Genomic DNA, 17,525 nt, shown 5'->3' on the forward strand with positions numbered 1-17,525 from the left:
GCATGCTGATTATATACATATCATCAGAGGACAGACTTGAGAAACTCAGCATGCTCATTTTTGGGTTTGAGCTACATAAACAGCTCTTGGTATTGATTAATGGAAAGATACAAGCCTTTGGTTGTTTGGATGGAAAGAAAACATCTCTAGCATTCTTTTTTCTTTGAACTCTTAGAAACTGAAAAGTCTTAACAGCCCATGTCCAAAGGCATAACTGCAGACTTCCCAGGCAGCTTTGAAGATCAGCCCTCTCCAACTGTGGTACTTGGGGTCAAGTGTAGAAGCAGGGAGACCACTTAGGAGGGTATTGTAATGATCTGGTGAGAGACCGTGGCACCTTGCATCCAGTTTGGGGCCGTGGGGGTGGTGAGAAGTGTGATCTGTTGCATCAACTTTTATGGTAGAGCCAGTTACGTGGAGAAATGATTGGTGATTCCAGAAGTCCAGAGAATGAGTCCCCCGGGGAAGGTCATTCTCAGTGTGGAGGTCATTCATGTCCCTGAAAGTAAGTTGTCTGTGGCAGAGCTTGGGTGCTGGTGCCTTTCCTGTGGTCCGTCCCAGCTTCTCTGGCAGGTTGGCATGTGGACTGGGTGTTGGAGATACTGCTGAGGTCTTCCTCTCCCTGGGGAGGTGGTATCAATGATTCAGAAGTTTTAAAAATGCATCAGCTTGCTGGACAGTGCCCTCTATCTTGGCCCAGCCGCATCATGGAAAAGCTATCATGGTGCGGCCTCTGCATTGTGCATTAGTTGACCTCTTTATGTTGAGCGACCAAGTCTGAACCCTGGGGAGCTGAGGTCCAGGAATGCTCCTTCTCATTAGAGTTTGGCCTGGAGGCATGGTCCTGAAAACTTTGCAAATGGGCCCTGTTAGTGGCTCCTCACCCCTTCTTCTCCTCTCCTGAAGGAGGGAGGGCTTCTCCCAACCTTGCAGGGAAGGCAAAGCCCTCTTAAGGCAAGAACTACTTACTGAGCACATCTCAGCAGACCCAGGGCAGAGACAACGAAGAGAAAGCGTGAACCACGCAGTCAGCTGACATCTCAGGAAGGTGTGGGAGTTTGAAGAATCACTGCTGTGTGTCATTTACCGGCTGCAGGACATGAGGAGAATTACCTAACAGCCCTGGACCTCAGTTTCCTCTACTATAAAGTGGAGATAATAATAATAGAACGATCTTCTAAATTGTTTGTGGGCATTAAATGAGGAAATATAAGTAAAATATTTAGAATAGTACCTGGCACCATATTTTGCTTGCTATTAATATTTTATTATATTATTCATTTATAATATGGTAGGTAACATAGTGTATTTAGCTATTATAAATGTATTGTGTGATTAGTATATTCTCAACCCAGGCCCAGTCCCCAGCCTTTTGAAACCCACTCCCTGGGGATCTGGTTCAGGGTAGTTACTGGGTCAATCTGTGTATGAACAAACCTCACACATACTACAGACGTCTCAAATTGAGTACCTACTGAGTCTGGATCTGTGTTGGAAACTTCACACCCATGATCCACAAATGTCTGACATTTATTTTAGAGGTGAAGAAATTGAATACCAGAGGGTTAAGTGACTTCCGCAGGGCCACACAGCAAGGTTAAAATCAGGTCCCCTGACGCCAAGCCCAGAACCCTCTCTGTGATCAGTGAGTGTTTCCTGATGTCTGCTGTATGCCCGTTGCTGTGGGAGGCACTCTATGCAGGTTATTCCTGAGCCAGCTCAAGATTCTGAGTTTGCAAGTCAGGGATTAGGCCTAGGCATCTGCGTGTTAGCGGGCCCCTGCAGGAACTTTCAGAGCAGATGGCCTCAATGGCCCAGTACCTTCTACAACGGTAGAAGGTAGATGAAGGATGGTCTCAGCTCCTGAGGAGTCTTATTACAGAGATGATCATCAAATTACATGAAAATGCCCAGCAGGTGCTGATTCTGTGCAAGTCTGTGAGGCTCACGCTGAGATGCAGCAGCCTGGTTAACCAGAGCGGACTGTGGTACTCATGTTGACTCAGCTTAGGGAATTAAGATGCCCTGTGAATATGGAGAGGTGAGGCGAGAGCAAGGAAGTGGGGACACCATTTAAGGAAGGTTCAGAGGCATAAAGAACTTGACATGGCATAGGGCTGGTGAGGATTCCTTCTGGGACATTTCCCCACTCTTTCTAGTGAAGACCCATTCTGCAAAATCAGTGGATGGAAAGCAGTGGGCATAACCTTCCAGGGTGGATTGCATAACTGGGCTGGGCCTTGGCTGGGGCTGGGCCTCCCTCGACATCTTTTTCTCCTGGTGCTCAGGTCCTGTGCTCCTCTCATCTACCTCTTTAGCTCCTGCTGAGTGATGGTGGTGGAGCAGGGCAACCTGCTCACAAGTTCCTGCAGGAGTGGATGATGTGCATGTGTTTTGTGGGGTTTGTTGTAGTCTTATGTCTTTTGCCTGTGAGTGGTTAGGCCAGCTGTGCCCTTACTAGGGGAGCAACCAGTGGGACTATGGCAATGGAAGGCAGGCACTGTGGGCTTTTGGAACTCCCTTCTTTTTCACCCATCCTCCTAATTTTGCTTCTGTCCATAACACACAATAGGGCCTTGGACAAGTCAGTTCCTCGCTGGGTCCCAGTTTTCTCTCCTAAAATACAAGCTTACGACTAGGTGATCTTGCTTCCTTCTCAAAGTAACAGTCAATGACTTTTCTGAACCCAATCTTTGGAACCACTCTTGGTGTTCTGTTCCTGTGGCTTTGAGAAGACTTCCTCCTCCTATATTAGACAGATACTGGAGTAAGAGCCCAGGTTTTCTGGGTACATTCTCCTTTGAATCTCCAGGCAAACTGGAGCTAGTCAAGACATCAAAAAGAGAATCCTGAAGCTCAGGGTTTTGCTTTCAGATCCTAGCTCACAAATGTTAAGTTGGTATAGGCTCTCTGAGGTCTAAGCTGACCAAATAAGAAGGATCTGCCTTCTGTGTGGTTGATCCAGTTGCCCATGAAGGAGACTCTGAGATGAAAAGCCCCTCCACACTCAAGATAATGATTGCCAAGGTTTTGCACTGAAAGCACACATCTGCCTGGAACTTTATGAGTGACCGCTGTGTGTTAGCTGCAGGAGGCAACAGGAGGCCATCTGCCCGAATGGTGGACACCACGGCCAGCCAAGGCTGCCCCAATCTCAGTCTTCATCACTTCCCTTCTTGGTTTCTCTCCCCTCAAAGTTCACGGTGAGATGGCTTCTGTGGCAGTGAGGTTTACCATCCAATAGAAAGAAACCCCATGGCAGTTGGCTAACCAACCAAACTTACTCCATTTCCTCTGACAATCAGTAATTATTAATCACCTACATTCTCCAGAAGGCTGTAAACCCCCCTCCCTTCTGTGTCTCTGGGACGACAAATAGAGTCAGGGTTAGCCAGCCCGGCTTTGTGGCATCCAGTGCGCTTGTGTTTGTGCTTTGGGCTTGTCAGTTGCCTTTGCTGAGATGAAATAGTTGGGCTTCCACTAGGCATGGTTCATCAGCTTTGCTAGTGTCTGTGCTTTATTGGGCAATAAATTAACACCGAGCACTGCCAAGGAAATAGATAAATGGATAGGGTGGCAAGCACATTTTTAACAAGGAAAATGGCTTTGCTTCTCAGTAGCATCATTTAAATGATTAGCTCAGTTGTGTAGTTTCCTTGATTAGGGGATGGGGAGGAGATCCTAAATAAACATGTCTGTAGGAAGAACAGTGTGGGGCATCCTCACTGCCCTTCTTTGGAAAGTTTAGGAAAGGAGAGGGGATTTGTTTAGGACCCTAGGTCTTGGAGAGGCTTGCATTTTAGTCATGTATGATACATGATAATTCTGCCTGTGGGTTAAGCCTATAAATAGTGTGTTATTCTGGCTGGCCATAGCTGGAGGCTATAATCAGGATAGTCATACTTGACGGAGTTAGGAGAAATCTTTTATGGTTTGTCATGGTCCTTAACTGCATCCGCATATTAAACAGTGGCAAGAAGGAAGAGAGGGAACTCCTTGTTTGCAAGGCAAATCTCCACAAAGCTAAGAGGAATGCTAGCCATCAGTACAAAGGAAAACCTTCCAGGCTCAAGAGAAGGGCAGTAGAAAACAAAAACATGAATTCCTCCTTTCCATGTATGTACACGTAAACATAAAAGGGTGCCTGCTTTTTCATAACTAATTTCTAGAAGTGGTGCCTTCCCCACTAGAATATCAGCTGAATAAAGGGTCTTTGTCATGTGTTCTCTGTAATAGCCCCTGTGCTGGGAATGGTGCCCAGTATATAGTAAGAAATCAACAAATATGTGTGGAATAAATGAAATTACAGGTAGACTGCTTTCCACCCTCCAAATTCTATCCATGATTCCTTTACAGCTTAATTACACTTCCACGAGCTCCTTCCCCAGCCACTCCTGCCTGAAGGACTGTCCTCTCCTCTGCTCACCAATTATCTCTTCTTTTCCTTTTAATTGGAAATTGAGACCTTGTTTTGGACCATATTTTCTATTGTTTCAATTTGACATTAAAATCTTATAGTATTGATTTCTTTTATATCCATTCCACAAACCTTTTCAGGTTGCTATAAAATTTTTATCTGTGTTTCTCTAGGAATAGATGAGTTGCCTGAATGTGAATTCAATTCGTCTTGCAGGCATAATAGCTTATCATAATAAGCTCTTCATGTAATGTAATAAGTACTTCAGAAAATAATTTAGCCTTTACTGGATTTTTTTTTCCCTTCAAATGATTGGTCTGTATGCTTAATCGCTCAAGAACTCAGCTTTCTGGTAGAAATTGAACTTGTATTTGCCTGTGACCAACCTACTGATTTTTGTTTTAGAAAAACAGAAACAGAGAATAAGAGAGAGACAGGAAGAAAGAGAATGAGAGAGAGAAAAAAGATGAATGTATATTTACATCTATAGCTTACTTCACAACAGGTTTTGAGGACTTATTTACAACTACCTTGTAGAAGATATTTACAAAAAGTAAGTGCTATAGGTTTTGAAATCAGAGAAAAGGATAGATGAGTAGATGATTCTGCTTTAGGGAATGTATCTTGGTAACTTCTGATAAAGGAAGATTTTTAAGCTTTCTCTTCTCTGGTGCTTATAATAGGTCCATGTCTTGGTAGGGGGTTTAGAGGAAATGGCAGCTCTTTGCCAAGGGATTGCTTATTGGAAAAAATCATTTGTAATAGAAATGTGTTTACTAAGATAAGTGCCATTTTAAATGTGGTGTGCTGTACCCCTGGCAAGGAATCTTAAATATGACTCAAAGCCTTTTTGAAATACTGCCATATAATTAAAGAAAACCAACTTAATGATCTAACATTTAGCATTATTCTTTACAGTTTTACTCTTGGACTGGAAAACAGTTGTAAAAAATAGCTTCATTTAATTAGGATGAGAAACATAACACACATATATAGATGCATATATATATATATATATTTTCTTTTTGCTTCATTTAAAAAATTATTATTTGTAGAAATAGTCTACTATGTGTGACCAAGAAAATTAATTTAGGATTTGTGCTTTATTCTTTCCAGTCATTCATCAACAAGCATTCATTGAGGATGCAAAAGGACCTCAGGAGGGATGTACATTCAAGACACACCATCAAGGGGCTTATTGTCTAGTTGGGGAGATAAGACTTATACACAAAAATAGTTAAGTGTATGTATCAAGAATTATGGAATTGACTGCGTTCAAAATATGAAAGATGGAAAGTGCTTTGGAATATCAAGCAAGGGGAAATAGGAACTATACTTTAAGGAGGGTCTTCATTCATTCATTCATTCATTCATTCAACAATTGTATATAAAGCATGTACTGTGTTCTAGGTACTTACATGTGGGTGGTATAGATACAGCAAGGACCGAACAGACCAGGTCTCTGTCCTTACAGAATTTATCTTCTTTTGAGGTTAGGCAAGCAATAGACAAGTAAAAAGTAAGTCAACAATGTGATTTCAGGGAATGATAAGCCAGTGAAGGAAACGAAACAGTGTGAGGGGACAGGCCAGTGCTGTGTGCGCCTAAGTGCACATACTTGCTTGCTCACATCTCAGTCGTGGCTTTAGAAAGGATAGTCAGGAAAGGCCTTGTAGGAGGAGCTGGCCTGGACTTAGGCCTGAATACGGAGAAAGAACCTGGAGAAGGGGTAGCATTCTGTCCTCACCTTGGAGGACCAGGAAGATGTGGTTTGGAGGACAGGAAAGGGATAGACATTCTAGAACATTTCAGATTACCTGAGCTCTTTTTTTCCACCAGGGTGTGGGGTTGTGGTGTTTTGCATCAGGTAAGGCTCAGGTGAATCAGTGCATAATTGTGGCAGCCAGAAGTCTGGTAGCTGTTCACGGTGAGAGATGTTTTTTTGCATCTTCCAGTAGGGCCATTCTGGGATGGAAGATATCAGAGTGTCTAGCACCCAACTGGCAGCCATTGAGCTGGGGATTTATTTAGCACTTACTTCTAGAGTGTTTGCTATGTGCCAGGCACTGTTTTGAGTGCTTTACAAACATATTAACTTACTTAATCCTTACAACTCTTTGTCGTAGATGCTCATCTTCGGCTCCTCTGTCGTAGGCAGGAACTGAGCCTTAGAGAGTGATCTGCTCTAGGCCACATCTCTGGGAAGTGTTCTGGTTATGCCGTCCTAGCTCTTAACTCTTGTGCTTCCTTTTCGTGAGACGAGAGAGCATCCACGTCACTCAGGACACTTCTGAGCATCCCTAGCCTGGAGCAGAATGAGAATTGGGGCCTTTTTTTTTTTTTTTTTAAGACAGAGTCTCACTCAGTCGCCCAGGCTGGAGTGCAGTGGCACCATCTGGGCTCACTGCAAGCTCCGCCTCCCCGGTTCACTCCATTCTCCTGCCTCAGCCTCCTGACTAGCTGGAACTACAGGCGCCCGCCACTACGCCCAACTAATTTTTTTGTCTTTTTAGTAGAGACGGGGTTTCACCGTGTTCACCAGGTTGGTCTCAATCTCCTGACCTCGTGATCCGCCCGTCTCAGCCTCCCAAAGTGCTGGGATTACAGGCATGAGCCACTGCACTCAGCTGAATTGGGGTCTTTTCTAATTGCTTAAGGGGTCTAAGGACGTTCCACCCTGATGGAAACATTCTCGGTCTGCCCAGTATGGTACCCACTTGCAACATGTGCCAATTGAGCACTTCGGTGTAGCCAGTGCAACTAAGGAACTGAGCTTTTAATTTGTGTTTAACTAATTAACATAAATATAAAACTAAAAACTGAAGGAATATAAACTATTTGTCTGTTAAACAATACTTTGTTGTTTTGGTAGGACTAATTTTCACAAGATGCAACAATTGTTGCAACACATGAAACATTGTTATATGTTAGTGGGGGTGTCGGGTGCATGAATTATTTCTAGTATCTCTTTAGGAATTTTTAATATTAATGATATGTTGAAGTAAAAATATTCTGGATATATTGAGTTAAATACGAAACATTTTACACATGAATATTACATGTTTCTTTTTTTGAAATGTGGCTAACTGGGACATTTAAAATTGTAAATATGGCTTGAATCTTTGAATATTTCTATTAGAGGGTGCTGGGATGAAGTTTACCCTCAAGCCTCTAAAAAGAGGGTCAGGCACGGTGCCTCAACGCCTGTAATCCCACCACTTTGGGAGGCCGAGGCGGGCAGATCATTTAGTGAAACCCCAACTCTATTTTAAAAAAAAATTAGCTAGGCGTGGTGGTGTGTGCCTATAGTCCCAGCTACTCGAGTGGCTGAGGCATGAGAATCGCTTGAACCCAGGAGGCAGAGGTTGCAGTGAGCTGAGATCGCACTACTGCACTCCAGCCTGGGCAACGGAGCAAGATTCTGTCAAAAAAAAAAAAAAAAAAAGAGAGAGAGAGAGAGAGAAAGAAAGAGAGAGAGAGAGAGAGAGAGAGAGAGAAGAAAGAAAGAGTGCTTGAACAAAGAGGAAGTAACTGCTGTGTTTTGGGTGGACATTGAGCCATCATCCTAAGCACCAGTTCTCCTGGACTTCTGGGCTCTTGCTGAGCTCACTCCAGTTCCCAGTTCCTGGGACTAACATGCACCACTGTTACTTGGGTTTTGCAGATGGAATTGCCACATGGATAGAGGTTGGTGGGAACTCATACATGAACATGACCCCCATTTTGCTCAAAATGGTGTGGATTTGGTTGGAGTTGGGGAGTCTCTCAACCATATGCGACTTCTGCTTTCTGCCCTTGCCTGTTTCCTGGCAAGGAACGAGGCCTGCATTGCCACTGGCAGGAAGCAGCTGTCCACCCAGCACGATGCTTGAGGGGTCAAATCCTGCATCTGGTCCCAGAGGTGCCCAAAAGAAGGAGGTGAGAGGGCTGTGCTTGCTTGAGGGAGCCTGCAGAGCCAGGGAACAGTCTGCCAAAGTGACTCGGGCTACTGAAATCCAAGTGGCAGCAAATGGCCAACCATTGTCTGGCTCCGGCTCTGTCCCAGCCTCCACTTGCCTGTGTCTCCTCAGAGGTACAGCTTGGGGCAGCCTCCCTGTCACCATGGTTTCAAGGAGGGGTGTGGGTTAGTATAGGGAAGATGGGGCTCCTCCATAACTAAGTCAACTGAAGACTCCTCCAGGGTCACTCAAGTGGAGACGTTGAAGACCAGGTAGCTGACTACTTTGCCAGTGCAGAGACCTGAGTCCCAGGCAGCCCAGGCCCCTGGAGATAGTCACATGTTCCACTTTGCTCTGCTGTGTTAGCATTAAGATCTCACCCATTGGCTGTTCAGGTGACCCTAGCCCTGACTGCACACTGGAATTACTTGGGGAGCTTTATTTTTCTAATACATCAGAAAAATACTGATGCCTGGTCTTCCCCACAGAGATGCTGATGTAATCGCTCTGGGGTATAACCTTACAACCAAGGTTTTAAAAACTCCGAAGCTATCTTTCCCTGAGAGGATATGATGCATTGAAATGAACTTTCCCAAAGTGCTTCAGAATTACAGTGGATGGGTGTGCAGGATGCCTGTTGAAAGTGCAGAGTTCTAAGCTGTTCATCAGACCTTGGAATCAGAATGTTTGGAAATGCACTTGTAACCTACAGCCCAAGTGGATATTCAGTAGGCTGCCATTTCAACATCACCCTGTGAAATCATTAGCAACTCAGTATGGATTTGCTTCTTATTCCTTGTGCTTTTAAAGAAGGCCAAGAGAGTTAAGGTAAAATTGAAAGGAAGTAATCTCTAATGGTGAAATTTCAGGCTCTTAGATAGGGAACGCTTTTAGGGGAAAGGGGGTCTTCTAGAAGTCCCTGAAGTGATGACAAGGAGTGATCACCAACTCCTCAAGCCAGAACTGGGGCAGTGTTTCACTTTGTCATCTGGGATGGGGACTCTGCCCTTGTGCAGTGGGAAAGCAGCTTATATCAAGGCTTGGCCAGGCCTCCTTTGGTCCCAGGCTGGGGACTGCTGGGACTTCTGCCATGAGATGGTTGGATTGTTTTTCTTTGCCTTGGTGCAGTGTCTCCTGGAGACTGCTTTTGTTCAGTCACTACTGAGGCGTGTATTCATTAAATCACTGTGCATACTCGGGTAGCAGTGCAGAGCCACCCTCTCTGCCAAAATTGAGCTAGCCCATCCTGCATGGTCTAAGGTTTTCCTTAGAAAAGTAACCATAAGCGATGGGCTCCCACTACTCCCTGCTTTATTATTTGAGGTACAGAGAGCATATGACACACTCGAACCCCACGTGAGTTAGAGTTCAGTGTGGGATCAGAGGCTGGTTTACTCTTTTCACCGGGAAGCGATCTTGAGAAGCCTGTGGATACCACTTCCCATGGCTGGGTTTTATGGACTGCTTTTGATCTGAAATCTAGAGATCCCCGTTTTCATCCTTGTCAGCCTCCAGTAACTCAATCACAGTAGATCAGTCCTCATCATCTCCAGCAATTTATTCATCATGTTCAGTTCCAGATAAGGCCTTAAAAAAACAATACTCATTCATCAGCAGAGCACTAGCAGCGTGGAAAGGCTACCGGCTTCTCTCGGAGAATCTCCTAGACTAAGCGAACAGCGTGAGTGTCTGTGTGTGTGTGTGTGTGTGTGTTTTAGTATGTATGTGCCTGTGTGTAGGCACGGAACTATGGAGGTTTTAGACATTGTCATTCACCTGCTGGTATATCAGATATATCAGGTTATTAAACAGAGAACTAGAAACTCTCCTAGAGTGGCTACAGGAGCACTGCAGATTCTCAACTGTGCTTCCCCATCTTCTCCTGGATGTTTGGCAGCCAGTGTGTCAGGAGGTATTAGGCCTCTCTCCAAGGGTCCAAGTGCCACTTAAATTGGATAACCATATTCTTTGGCATCTACTCAGAGCACTTTTGAGAGTGAAAAGGAGGTGCTCTTAATAATTATTCCAGGACATCAAGCAAACTGGGAAGTAGAGTCTCCTTAGGCATATTCACTTGGCACAGTCTGCTGTCAAGAAGTGTCTATTCTTGGCTTATTAAAATGCCATCAGAAATCAGTGAGCATTCTGATATAACAGGGAATTCCTTTTATGGTATTCTTGGCAGGTGATCTCCTGTGTCAACTTAAATGTCCCCTGGGACTGAAAGCTCAGTGCCACATGCAGCAGCCGTTCTATTGTTGGATGATTGTCACATTAGATTGGGACTCATTAGAAAACTTTTCTGATATGAGATTGGAAAATATGCTAATAATATGTACAGTGATGCAGGCAACTTAAAATTTTCTTGGAGAGAAAGAGAGGGTTGCTATGGTTTGGGAAAATGAGTGGGGCCAATGCTTACCCTTTGTGAACCCATTTTTGGAGGGCACAGCCATCACAGCGAACCACAAAAAATCTTCCTGTCTTGGATGCTCTTTCACCAAATAACTCGGGAAAACTGATGACATGAAACAGAGTTTCACAAGGGAAAGTGGAGAAGAAGTTTCTGAGAGACAGGAGGCCTTATACCCACCAATTCAGGAAGGAGCTTTGGGGTCATGGATTAAAAGAACAAAGGCAGGGGGTCAGACTTGGATTTAAGACTAAGCTCTGCCTCTTATAGAGGGCATTTAAGCTCTCTGGGCCTCAGTTGTTCCACCTTTAGAATGGAGATGCCTCTTCCTTTTTGAAGACAGTGGGTCCTCCCTCAGTTGAATTTAGTGGGACTTCATCGATTGCTCCACACAGAGCTCCTCCCCAGTCTGTCATGTTGAGTGCAAAACACTGCCTAGGTCCATCCAGTCACTCAACAAGCATCCATGGGGGAAGCATTAAGGAGCTTTAGATGCACTGGGTTCTCTGAGAGCAATGTTAGTCTTCATCTTCTTCACTCCTTCTCATCCTCCTTCCATGGAATACCCCTAGACTCCACCGCCTGTAAAGCTCATTGCCCCTTCTCTGCAGAGTCCTCCTATTCATGTACAATTTTTACTCACTAGTGGGGTCATTTGTTGAGTGTCTGTCCCTGCTTCAGACTGTAAGATTCATGAGGGCAAGGACTGTGGTTCTTTGGTCCTCTGCTATATATTCAGGTCCAGTACAAAGCTTGGTATACAGCAGTCATTTAATAAATATACATTGATTGAATAAATGAACGAGTGAATGGTGGGGCCACAGCCATGATTGATACCATTTTCATCCTCAAGAAGGAGATCACAGACAAGAGTCTCGGAAGAAAACTCATGACTACAATAAAGAGTAAGAAATGCTTTGTTTAAAGCATCCTCAGGGTCTTTCAAGAGGTCCCTTGCATGGAGTAGCAGATTCAGGGTAATTAGGGAAGGCTAAAAGTTGACCTTTCTGGGCCTGAATGGATTGATTATTCAAGAGAAGAGAAGAGAGGAGAGGAGAGGGGAGGAGAGGAGAGGAGAGGAGAGGAGAGGAAAAGAAAAGAAACAACCAAGACTTAAACCTACTCAACCACCCTATGCACTTGAAGTGTCATTTAAAATAAAGTCTAGCATGGTAACTTCAAGTGACAAACATAGGTGATGCTGGAGAGGACGCGCCAAGCTGACCAGCATTCTTATGAAGTTTGACTGGCACAGAGCACACAATAGAAGTCATATTATTGCCAAACAGTTATTGCAGTGGGCAGAACCTGGACAAAGGGAACTGTTCTCTCCTCCCTAAGTCTTAGATATGGCTGGGAAAAACAGACAAAGTCGTGACCCTTGGTTCCTTTGTTTTTGGAAGTCATGTGGACATTCTTCTTTTTTAGCACTGTTTCTTTCTAATGATAAAGGAAACAATGTATTGATGAACTCCTATTTTTCATTTGTGGTGATTTCTGAATGCTTTCTTTGGAATCCAAAACCTCCTCACCACACCTTTACAAGTTTTATGGTTCTGGGTGAAAGCATGTTTTCAGAAATCTAAGCCTACGAGTTGTTGTTGTTGTTGTTGTTGTTTTACAGGGTTTCACTCCCATTGCCCAGGCTGGAGTGCAGTGGTGCCATCTCAGCTCACTGCAACTTCCGCCTCCCAGGTTCCAGCAATTCTGTTGCTTCAGCCTCCTGAATAGCAGGGATTACAGGCACACACCACTGCACCTGGCTAACTTTTGTATTTTTTATAGAAACGGGATTTCACCATGTTGCCCAGTTCACTGGAACTCCTGAGCTCAAGTGAACTGCCCGTCTCAGCCTCCCAAAGTGCTGGGATTACAGGCATGAGCCACAGTACCCAGCGTAAGCCTATGTATTTGAAGTAAGGGTTTTAAGTGGTTTTTTGTTTTTTTTTGTGTGTGTGTGTTTTTTTTTTTTCAGCCATGGCATCATGGTTAAATTCATGAGGCACCTTTCAATGGAGACAATATTTCAACTTTAATTACAAACCAAACACCTTGCTGGCATTGTCCAGCCCGTCGAACTAGACTCTGAAAATGATTTTGAGTTCCAGCCAGTTTTCTCCCCTTTGGAAACCTTCAAAGTATATTTTAAAAGATATATTAAAGAGATTTTGTCCAAATGACACATGTCTAAACCTAAACAGTTTAAAATGTTTTTACACCCATGTTCAAAGAAAAAGAATATCTTGAAAGAATAAACTTTTTACCTTTTATAAACAAGGTTAAAAGCAGTGATTCTCAAAATGTGGTCTCTGAACCAGCAGCATCGGCATCACCTGGAACTTGTTAGAAACACATTCTGGCAGGGTGCAGTGGCTCATGCCTGTAATCCCAGCACTTTGGGAGGCTGAGGCAGGTGGATCATTTGAGGTCAGGAGTTTGAGACCAGCCTGGCCAACATGGTGAAACCCTGTCTCTACTTAAAATACAAAACTTAGCTTGGCATGGTGGTGCACATCTGTAATGCCAGGTACTTGGGAGGCTGAGACACTGAGACACTTGAACCTGGGAGGCAGAAGTTGCAGTGAGATGAGATTGTGCCACTGCACTCCAGCCTGGGCAATAGAGTGAGACCCTGTCTCAGGAAAAAAAAAAAAAAAAAAAAAAAAAAAGAGTCTTTTGATGCTATGAACATCATCTGGCTTCTGGCATCCTGCTTTGCCCAAGAATGAAAATTCCAGTTCAAGTTCCGTAAAACAAGGCATTCTTCTTCAGTTTCGTGTCCCCTGCCAGGTCAACTCTGAACCTATAGTGGATACTCAGCAACTGTGTGCACTGAATGAATGAATGAATGAATGAATGAATGAATGAATGACTTGTAGGCTGGTGTGGGAGGTCCAGAGAAATTTATTCTAGCACATAAAGATCTTCTAATGGAGTGGATGAGGGATGGAATTTGGTGATCAGGCTGGGGATACACTGAAATAGGCAGGCAGGTTACGACAACAAGAGTCCCTAAGCCCTGAAAGGGTGAAGGTTCTCCTCACATATAAATTTGACACATGGAAAAACCATGCAATAAGCTTAAGGAAGCCCACCTCAATTCTGATTTCTTCCTGATAACTATGTCAAAGCTCTTAAAACTGTGCAATAAGATCTTCATGCATTGTCTGGCCCTTGTCTTGCCAATTCTTTCACCGTGTAGCTGGTGTGCCTGGTCTGCTGAAGTATGAAGCATACTCAAACATCATACACATGCTCTTCCTTTTAAAAAACGACCTTGAGAAGATAACAAGTGAATTCCATGGACAGACTCCATTTCTTCTCTTTTGTTTGCAAAAGTGTGAGGCTGAAGGAGGAAGGAAAGCTTGGGTTAACTGACCACATTCATATCCCCCCACCCTCAAACAAATGCCCCACACTTGTGGAGTACATGGTTTTCTGACTGTTTATCTCCAGTGACCCAGAGTTCCAGGTCCCCTGTGCTGGAGAGGGCACAGAGACATTATCATCACCCAGTCCTCACTGGGTGAGAGGGAGAATGGTGAGACCATTGTAGGAAGCAAGGTGAAATTAGGGGATGTGGGCCAGGCTTCCAAAACTCACATGAATACATGTGCTGAGGTTTATGCTGCTGACACTGTCTTCCAATTTTCCAGACTGTAGGAGTGGGAATTTACTGAGCATGAGGGATGCTATCTTGTGAAACTTTCTACTTCATTCAGGAAGGGTAGTTTGTAAGAATTCAATTGTAAATACAAAAATACCATTTTTTTCTGAGGCGAGGGCAGGAAGGAGAGATGTCAGAAGTAGACGGGTTAGGGCTTTCTCTCTGGAGACCTGGATTTCAGCCCACTGCAAGTCTTAACAAAGAGGTATGCTAGTATCATTCTTAGCAAGCCCCATCCATTTTTATGGTCAGATTCGATTCTGCAGTGGAGAAAATGGAGTGTGACATGTTTGGTGCCAGGAATGTGAGCATGCACCTGCGCAGCCGATGTTGGTGTCATATTGTCAGCTAAATGGTTATTTAGTAATTTGGGCCAACTCCCTTGGCACTATGGGGCTTAGATGGCATTGCTTTCTGGGATGCACTGATAAGCCTTTTACAAAGCAAGACCTTGGTCCAAAATCCTTGCTGTAGAAGATGAAAATTTTATGTTATTTCTAGGGGTGCTTTCAATGTTCCATTAACCCACTGAGGAGCTATGACCAAGCTTGGCCTTGAGATTTAGACTTAGAGACCAGATGCCCTCTGTCTGTTTCATTATCTTCCAGAGGAAGTTGTTGAGTGTTTGTAAAGTGGTTATAGGATCAAGGGAATACTCTTTTAAAGTTCCTAATTATATCTTGGACTTTAGCTACAGTTCCCGAAAGACAAAATGAGGTATCTAAGAAATTCATAGCCAGCTTTGGGCATCGTTTGTAGGCTAGAGTGCAGTGCAAGGGAAAGGCGGGACACACATAACATCTCTGTGGCTTGTGGGGATAGATTCTGGAAATGAAAGGAGAAATTCCAGCTTCCTAAGGGGTAAGATCAATGCTCTAGAGAGGCAAGGGTCACTTGCATGTAACACAAATTTCTTGGAGATACCCACTGCCATTGAATTGAGAGATGTCGGTATTCCTGTGGGAGGGTTATGATGTTTGAGTTTTTAAATGTATATATGCTTTTGAATTCTACTTGTGGGTTCTCAGAATTTTTCTTCCATTTTGTAAATTGCAGTAAAATATACTTAAGATTTACCATTTCAGCCATTTGTAAGGGTACAATTCAGTGGCATTTACTATATTCACGTTGTTGTGCAATCATCATCACCGTCTGTGCTAGTTATTTGCATTGCCATAAAGGAATATCTGAAGATGGGTAATTTATAAAGAAAAGAGGTTTATCTTGGCTCATGGTTCTGCAGACTGTACAAGCATGGCACCCACATCTGCTTGGCTTCTGGTGAGGACTTCAGGAAGCTTACAATCATGGTGAAAGGCAAAGGGGGAGCTGGTATATCACATGGCAAGAGAGGGAGCAGGAGCAAGGGGACAAGAAAGAAGTGGGGAGGTCCCAGACTCTTTTAAACAATCGTATCTCTCACTAACTCATTACCACTGGAAGGACGCCAAGCCATTCATGAGGGATCCACCCCCATGACCCAAACACCTCCCACCAGGCCTCACCTCCAACACTGGGGGTCATGTTTCAACAGGATATTTGGAAAAGGATAAACATCCAAACCATATCACCATCCATATCCAGAACTCTTTCATCTTACAACACAGAAACTCTGTACCCATTAAACAATAATTCCCCACTTCTCCCTCTCCCCCACTTCCAAGGAACCATCATTCTACTTCCTGTCTCAATGAATGTGACTGCTCTAGGTACCTCCTATAGGTAGATTCACAAAATATTTGTCCTTTTGTGTATAGCGTATTTCACTTAGCATAATGTCAAGGTTCATTCATGTTGTAGCATGGACCAGAATTTCCTTCTTTATTAACACTGAATAACATTCCATTGTATGGAGAGACCACATTTTGTTTATCCATTCATCTGTCCATGGACACTTTGGGTTGCTTCTACCTTTTGGCTGCTACAAACATGGGCATATAAGTATTTGTTTGAGTCCCAGCTTTAAACTCCAGTTTTGCCTTTAATATAATTTAAGAACTGGCAGGGTTTGAGAAATAGGGCAAAGATAGCCACAAATTTAGACCTTAGTGACAGTGAGTGGCAACTTCTGACCTGACTATGCTACAAAAGATTTCTCATCTCATAAACCTAATTAAATTAAAAATCCAGTTGGCCAAACTCACATGCACTTAAGCCAGACAATTTCTTAAAAAGCTTATTAGCTGCAAACTTGAGCGCTCCACCAGCAGATGGAACTTCTTCCCCTAGGTTTTCAATAATTGGACAGGAAAGGTCTTTCAAACTTTAGACCTCAAATGGAAGATTTTTATCATGCTTGCCAGTGCATTGCTTTTAATGTCAGTGGTAAAGTTATGCAAAAAGCAACCTTTTAAGTTTTATGATGCAATGATGTAAGACTTCAGTGTCATTAAACCTCGACTTGCAGGAAGGACACGGTTTTAGGGAAAGTTTTCTGACTTCCTGTTACAATTGCTTTCCCTCATTTCAGTTATAATAAATTAAGCCCTACGAGGAACATATTGAACTTTTCTGTATTTTCAATATGGGCAAAATGAGATGAGCATCATCAACAAAATCCAGGATGTAGGAAAACACTCCTGCAATGTTTGGGGAACACAAAACTGCAGAAGTTCACATGACTCTGGTCCTATAGTTACGTCACAGGAAGCCCTCAGAAGGGAAGAGATTGGGCAATTGGCTTGTAGTAATCGTGTCGCAAATTCTTCTTTGGGGAGCATTAAAAAATGAGAATTCAGACACTCTGTGTCTATCTGCGTGAGTCAAATTTTCTTCTGCCCTCTCAAAAAAAGTCCATGACTGCAGTTAACTTTGTCTATATACTGATGGATGCATGATTTATAGTAAACTTATAGTAAGAGGGAGCCCTGTTGTTTTCCTGGGCTTCATATGTATTTATAGTCATTTTGAAGTGACCTGATTTGAAAATGGACAGAGACAAACTGCTGGGGGGCATGCAGGTGGTTAATAAATACTGATAGAGACCCGCAGGTGGTTAATAAATACTGATAGAGACCCGGCCTTTGTGATGAGAGGAATCACAGTTTGTCTCAGTGCCCCTTGCAGCGTGTTTGTCTGTGTGCATACAAA

General features: G+C 43.6%; 1 protein-coding gene across 10 annotated transcripts in view; it reads left to right on the plus strand.

Moving 5' to 3' along the window:
* The window catches only part of KCNMA1 (potassium calcium-activated channel subfamily M alpha 1), a 762,160-nt gene that overhangs the window by 354,959 nt on the left and 389,676 nt on the right, over nucleotides 1–17,525 (plus strand). The window lies entirely within an intron of this gene.

The sequence above is a fragment of the Chlorocebus sabaeus genome, chromosome 9, assembly GCF_047675955.1.
Source record: "Chlorocebus sabaeus isolate Y175 chromosome 9, mChlSab1.0.hap1, whole genome shotgun sequence".
Taxonomy (NCBI): domain Eukaryota; kingdom Metazoa; phylum Chordata; class Mammalia; order Primates; family Cercopithecidae; genus Chlorocebus; species Chlorocebus sabaeus.